The sequence below is a fragment of the Scylla paramamosain genome, chromosome 3, assembly GCF_035594125.1.
Source record: "Scylla paramamosain isolate STU-SP2022 chromosome 3, ASM3559412v1, whole genome shotgun sequence".
Lineage (NCBI taxonomy): Eukaryota > Metazoa > Arthropoda > Malacostraca > Decapoda > Portunidae > Scylla > Scylla paramamosain.
This window is the reverse complement of record NC_087153.1, coordinates 10635001-10642500: the sequence shown is the minus strand read 5'-3', so window position 1 is coordinate 10642500 and position 7500 is coordinate 10635001. Positions and strand designations below refer to the sequence as shown.

General features: G+C 43.5%; 1 protein-coding gene and 1 long non-coding RNA gene across 3 annotated transcripts in view; one reads left to right on the top strand and one right to left on the bottom strand.

The window, feature by feature from the left end:
• The window catches only part of LOC135090179 (uncharacterized), a 178504-nt gene extending 172525 nt beyond the window's left edge, over positions 1–5979 (bottom strand). The window contains exon 1 of one of the 2 annotated variants that reach the window (XR_010261810.1): positions 5751–5979. This is a non-coding gene — a long non-coding RNA (uncharacterized LOC135090179). The remainder of the gene's footprint in view (positions 1–5750) is intronic. The other variant, XR_010261809.1, reaches the window with a different exon arrangement.
• The window catches only part of LOC135090167 (uncharacterized), a 94550-nt gene that overhangs the window by 17859 nt on the left and 69191 nt on the right, over positions 1–7500 (top strand).

Sequence of the window (7500 nt, the reverse complement as noted above, 5' to 3'; positions counted from 1 at the left end):
AAGAATACAGATACACTAATTTCATCAAAGCAGGCAAATATTTCACTTCCCACGTACAATGCCTTCACTAACTCACTGCTCGCGGTAACTCGGGTTTGTCACACACTTGCTTGGCCGGAGGTGAACCCCCACACCCTTCTTGCCCGACAGGTCCCCGCCGCAGCCTCCGCCTCGCTTGTGGCTCATCCAATTATGGAGAGGAAATGATTATGGTGTGAGTAATTGGAAGCACCTTGAGACTTTCCTGCTTACACTTGTTCCTCTTCTCTCTTCTCTTCTCCGCTTTTCTGGTCGTTTTCTTTTCTTCTCTTCTCTTCTTTTTTTTTCTCTGTTCTTCCCTGCTTTCTTTTTCTGCTTTTCTGCTGTCTTCTCTTCTGGTATCTCTCTCTCTCTCTCTCTCTCTCTCTCTCTCTCTCTCTCTCTCTCTCTCTCTCTCTCTCTCTCTCTCTCTCTCTCTCTCTCTCTCTCTCTCTTCCACTTTGTTATTACTCTTATTATTTTTGTTATCACTATTACACACACACACACACACACACACACACACACACACACACACACACACACACACACACACACACACGCCTTTAACCTCACCGACAAGCGTACCAAGAATCTGAACAATGTCCCTAATTTCCTGAAATATTCTGACAGGTTGCAAATTTCCCCATGATTAGCAAGTTTTCAGCAAATTTCAGGATTTCATGAGATGGAAGCGTCTGGCGTACAAGGGAAGCAAGACGCGCTAAGCAGGATCTTGTTGGGAAGGAGTAAGTGAGTGACAAATTAAGAGCGTAAGAACATTAGAAAGCAAGGGAAGCTGCAAGAAGTCATCAGGCTTACACTTACGTGGCTGTCCCTTCACTAAACATACCTACCTATTTCCACCTATCATCCTCCTCCATAAATTTGTTTAATCTTTTTAAAACTACCTAATGGCTCAGCACCAACAACCTGATTCGGTGCTGAGGTGGTGGGCTTAGATTAGTGAATGAACTGACGATAAATGAATGAATGAATGAAAAAAGGCACTTGAAGAATTGTTAATAAAAAAAGAAGCATGGCTGACTGACTTATCTGAGAGTAGCCTTTATATATATATATATATATATATATATATATATATATATATATATATATATATATATATATATATATATATATATATATATATATATATATATATACACATATCCTTTATTTTAGTTTCACATGAACAGATAAAGAAAAATAAGTATAGTAATTCACGGAGTAATTTTTCTAGAGAGCAACAAATGTTGATGGTTTTCTCCTCTTTCTTTTTATTTTAGTGCCCTTGAAAAACTAAAAGAAAAGAAAAACAGTATATTTCATATTTAACACTCAGCCCTTCTCCCAACCTCATCCATCCCACCACCACCACCACCACCACCACCACGACGACGACGACGACGACCACCACCACCACCACCACCACCACCACCATCACCACCCTCATTATCATAATCATCAATACCGTCCTGTTCTTTGTTCACTCTTTCATCAACCCTCTTCCTCCTCCCCTCTTCAGCGCTTCTCAACGCCCAATATTTCCTGCTGTGTTTCCTCTTTATGCTCTTTCCTTCACATCTTCCTTCCTGTCCACCGCGCCACTCCTTTCTTTCCATCACTGACTGACAAAGCCGTGTACCATCCATCCATTCCTTCCTGTCTCCCTCCCTTCCTACCGTTCCTTCCCTCTCCTTCTCCCTTCGCTCTCTCCCTCTTTCTCTTCCTCCCTCACCTTTATGCAGCAGTGAACGAGTGCGGGAGGATTTAGCCAAAGCCGCATCTAATTTAGAGTTTTATACCGTCAGAGAGGATCAATATTTTCCCTTAAACTTTACCTCGTGAGTGAAAATGACCCGGGATCAGTCTTTGGGATTTGGCCGCTGAGTCGTCATTTTGCGGGGGAACTTTTATAGAGATTTTTCCATCGATCTATCGGGAAGCAAACTCGCCCCACCCGCGTCAAAGGCCCGAGGATTCAGTCAGTCTCTTTCGCTTTCTCATCCCAAGGAGTTCGTGTGATGGAATAAATACCTTGAAGCTGATTTGCGGGTTCAGGTTCTCTCTCTCTCTCTCTCTCTCTCTCTCTCTCTCTCTCTCTCTCTCTCTCTCTCTCTCTCTCTCTCTCTCTCTCTCTCTCTCTCTATGATTTGCTTTCCTCCTATTTTCTAATATCTATACTTGTTTTGGTTCTTGTTTTCTTTTCTAATCCGCCTTTTTTTCCATTGTATTCACATTATTCAACATCATATTCCTGCTTTTCCTTCTCTTCCTCCTCCTCTTCTTCCTCATTTTTTCATCACTGCGCAACGCCTGACAATGAACTATAATCCTGAGAGATGAAGACTTTGTAAAGCTAATTAATTAAACACGAGCGGAGATCAATTTATCTCAGAGTTAAGCCGATTCAGATTATATTAGGCAAGAGCATTAATCTTAACCGTCTCATTGTTATACACTCTATTCAGATTTAACAAAACTTTGTGGTGAAAATTTGCACAATGACTTTCAAACACACACTAACAACAAAAGGGAATGATGAAACAGCTCAAACATTTTAGTGCCTGATGATCTGTGCTTTTGTCTAGTAAAACCACATATGTTTATTCAACTAGCACACGTCATCAGCAGGCAGTCAAAGGCTTCACTGGATGAGTGAGGTCAAACATTTTCTGAACACTGCACTTCACGGTACACAAGATCAGGAACATGTTAGTTGAGTCTATTGCAGTCATCTACTAAAACATTTCAGAGCTGTTTCTTCCTATCTCGTTTACAAATGTAACTGTATCATGAATCTGCCCGTTATTCTTAATCCTTTCTTGATTACTGATACTAAAAGTCTTGTCTGTATCGTCCTTTATTATATTCCTTATAAACTGAGACCACTTACGTATATGGATTTCAACAATAGCAACAACAACATCACCACCACCACTACCACCACCACCACCACCAACAACAACAACAACAACAACAACAACAACACAAGAAAAAAAGAAAACGCAGTAAGAAAAAAATCAGAATACTCAAACGTATAGATAGACACATGCGGTAAACTTTGATGATCCAAATGCGTTAAGCCTGCAGGGAGTTCACGGAATTTCTCTCAGCTCGTGTCCAGTTACCTGTGCTAAGCTCTAGTGAGGGAGGGTTGAGTTACACTTGGGTATTTACATTCCTCCATCCCACACAGATCTCCCATGTTGAACTAACACTGAAAGGCGACGAAACATGAGGAGTTGAGAGAGAGAGAGAGAGAGAGAGAGAGAGAGAGAGAGAGAGAGAGAGAGAGAGAGAGAGAGAGAGAGAGAGAGAGAGAGAGAGAGAGAGAGAGAGAGAGAGAGAGAGAGAGAGAGAGAGAGAGAAATTTAAAATCACACACACACACACACACACACACACACACACACACACACAGGCACCGATGACTAAATAAACATGAACACAAAGACAAAAGCATGGAGAGAGAGAGAGAGAGAGAGAGAGAGAGAGAGAGAGAGAGAGAGAGAGAGAGAGAGAGAGAGAGAGAGAGAGAGAGAGAGAGAGAGAGAGAGGAGACATACAGGCAGAGAGAATAATAAATAAACAAATCACTGAACAAACTCTGACGTGAAGATAATTTAAAAATTGTGCTAAGTTGAATTTCCGATGACATCTAAATTATAGGTAGGATTCTATAAGTACATCTGTGTGTGTGTGTGTGTGTGTGTGTGTGTGTGTGTGTGTGTGTGTGTGTGTGTGTGTGTGTGTGTGTGTCTCTCTCTCTCTCTCTCTCTCTCTCTCTCTCTCTCTCTCTCTCTCTCTCTCTCTCTCTCTCTCTCTCTCTCTCTTTGATCAGCCGCCCCTCACTTGTCCCTCATCCTCCCAGGTGACGCAGACCAACCGCTTCTCTCGCCCTCCCATCCATTTATTAACAGTGGAGGGACGCTCGCTCCTCTGAACTCTCGCCAGTGACGGTCTCCGATGTACTCGCTGGGCATTCCTCTCTCTCCGAGCAACACCATTAGGACTGTGAGGGACTTCCGTTTCGGTATTGGCTTTGTTGTTTGGTCTTGTATCTTGTGTTTTGGATAATTCTTTTTGACTACTCTTTGGGGACTGGCACCTTCAGTAGATTTTTTTTTTTGGGGGGGGAGGGAGTTGTTATTACGGACACAACGTAATAATTTACACATAAACGCATAAAACCTACAAACATTCCTCATACCTTCCCACTGTAAATCCCCTGAATGCACGTCTCCGCCACATTTCTCCACCAGCTGCCCCACTTCTGTCTCTCCCAGGGCGCCCCATCCGTCTCTTTCGCTATTCTCTCCCCGCGCCGCCCCTCGCGCCGCACCTCGCGCCACGCCAGACGCCGAGGTGTTGTTCAAGACTTCCACAAATCAGGGCCAGAAGCACCATCCAATTACGCCCTGAGTTACAAACGTCTCAATGTAATCTAGTTCCTCCTTCTCCCACTCGGGGTTTATACATTCCTTAGTCACCTCTAGCAAGACAATATTCCCGCTCCATGCCAACCCCACCACCACACCACCACTGCCATTACCACAGTCACTCGGGATTTATCATATTCCTTAATCACCCCTAGCAAGACAATATTCCCCCCATACCAGCCCCACGCCACTGCAATCCCTACTACCACCCCAACCACTGCCAGTACCAGAGTCACTATTAGCAATATAACCAGTACCTCATGTATCACTGTTGGTCTTGTGTCACCGTTATTGTTGTCATGAATTTGCTGTTATGTAAAGCCAGTGTGAGAGATAGTGTGTGTGTGTGTGTGTGTGTGTGTGTGTGTGTGTGTGTGTGTGTGTGTGTGTGTGTGTGTGTGTGTGTGTGTGTGTGTGTGTGTGTGTGTGTGTGTGTGTGTGTAACATGATTCCAGTGATAAATCAACCAGGATTCTACGTACATCATCAATGAGCTAAATCCATTAGAACTCTACTAATAATCTCTGCGGCTATTGAAATCCGTTCCCAGAATGGTTCAAAGAGTTTCAAAATCTGGTCCTGTGTGTGTGAAGAGCATCGTTTGCCGGATAACGCGATAAACATTGACGAGATCCAACCTATTCAGTCATCTCTCAGCCTTTCTGCCGCTGTGCTGTTGTCAAGTAATGGGAAGCGGTGGGAATGATGTAACAGTTAGAGTGGTAATCAAACTAATGTCTCTATTTTCCATATGACATTGAATTCTCCCCATTAAAAAAAAAAAACGCTGAACTTTAAAATACAAATAGGTGTTTTTCTTGATAGTTTATAATACTCCCTTGAACACTATCAGTAATAACATCAAGCATCTTTTTATGCAAAGTATCAGAGTGTTGGATCGCTTCACTGCATTTCTAAGGAGGAAGGAGACGCTATGAACCTGCCGTCTGAGGTGCGACCAAGCGATTATAATCATGCCAACGTTTCAAATACGCTAAAATATACATATGATTCTGAAAACATCACACAGAGCATTCACAATACCTGGCGGGCGGGAGAAGCACCTGGAGACGTAGCTTTTGAAATATACGAGTACATCAGAATATACGTATGATACCGAAAACATCATAGTACAGAGCACTCTCAATACTCAGACGTGAAGAAGATGATCCGAAAGGAGTGGGTGAGTTGCAACTGTAGAATTATAATCAATGGATCGTTTCATATACACCTAAACACACATACTCGTACACGATTCAAAAAAAAAATACAGAACACTCACCATACCTAAACACGTGAGTAGGAGGAGCTGAAGAAGTGGACGAGACACACACACTCACACCAGCAGACAGCCACAAGGGAACTCCAGAAGCACCTGAAGGGAATAAGGAGAGAGTCTTCATGAACATAATCTTTTCAGAGGCAAACACAAACACACATCTGAGAAAACATGAAAACATGAATGAGTTTTACAACGTGAACGGCAGACCAGGTGTGGGATGCGCTCTCCGTCTTGTAGTGGAGCTCGTGGCCTTTGATGATGGGAGGGGGGTAGAGGGGGAACACGGGGGAGAGGGAAAAAGTGGAGCACGGAGGGAAGGAAGGAGCGGTGACGGGGAAGGCTATGTGATTTCCCAAGGGCGCGGGGAGGCCAGGGAAGGAGGGAGGGAAGGACGGGTGGTCACTGAAGACGAGGACAAAATTCCGTGGGGCGTGTGTTATGAGAACGATGTGAACGGGGTGCTTGTGTGTTTTTCTTTCTTATTCTTTCTTTAGCAAATGTTTTTCTCTTTGTTCCTTTATTGCCATGATATTTTCATAACTCGTACTTCTGTTCCTATTCCTACTACTACTACTACTACTACTACTACTACTACATGAGCCACCCCTACACAACTACTATCACTATTCTCACTCTTTCCTCAGTGTTCTTTTATTAGTCTCGTCCCTTTCCTTCATGTTTACTATCCGCTTTACTTTCCCTCTTCTCATTACAATTACTGATGGTGATAGCGACCCACTGACGTGCTGTTTTCATTTGCTGGGCCGAGTTCCCAAGTCTGTGGCGGAAGATAAATAAACCTACACACCGGGACAATATAATCTGGTATGTATTTATTGTAAGCGTATACACCAACGCTCTGGGAACAAGGGAACACAGGTCTGGCATTGTTTTAAACGCGAGTTAACTTGTCATGAATAACTTTCCCTTTGGCCCACCTATCTCACGTATACTGAGGTTCTTCTTAGTGTGGCTCATTGCGATACTTGATTCTCTCTCTCTCTCTCTCTCTCTCTCTCTCTCTCTCTCTCTCTCTCTCTCTCTCTCTCTCTCTCTCTCTCTCTCTCTCTCTCTCTCTCTCTCTCTCTTACAAGCGATCTTATATTTCCTTGCACTTCTTCCAAAGCTTCCCTCTTCCCACTTCAAACCATCTTCTTCTTCATAAGTCCACCCTCCCTCTCCCAGAACTCTCCCACTCTCCCTCACTCCTTCTCTTCCACTCTCTCTCCCTCTCTGCTCCCTGCACGCCTTTCACCCTCCCCGCTTGTAATCGAGATGGGGTGCTCTAGTAGAGTAATATCCCTCTCCCTCTCAATCTCTCTTCACTGTGGAGACTCCTTCCTTGGTCCCTTCCTTTGCCTCGCGCCGCGTTGCTCGCATTCATTTGCCACAGAAGAGGTTTGAGAGTTTTCCTTGTTTTCATATTTCTTTCCTTTTCTTGTTACTTTTCCTTCCTTTCGTTCACTTTTCTTACTATTTTGGGAAGTTTTTAAGGATGTGTGTGTGTGTGTGTGTGTGTGTGTGTGTGTGTGTATGTGTGTGTGTGTTTTGGAGGGGTTATGTGTGTGTATGTGTGTTCTAAGTAAAAGTGAGTGACAATCTGAATCAGCAAGCTAAAAATCCATCACTTAGATCTCGTGAACGTTTAAGGTAAAGAAAAAAAGTGGCTTTCTTTCGTCTCCCAAAGTGGTGTAAATTATTGGAGCATTGGTGAACAACATTACGACTCCTTCCATAGCTCGACCTGCTCTGTTT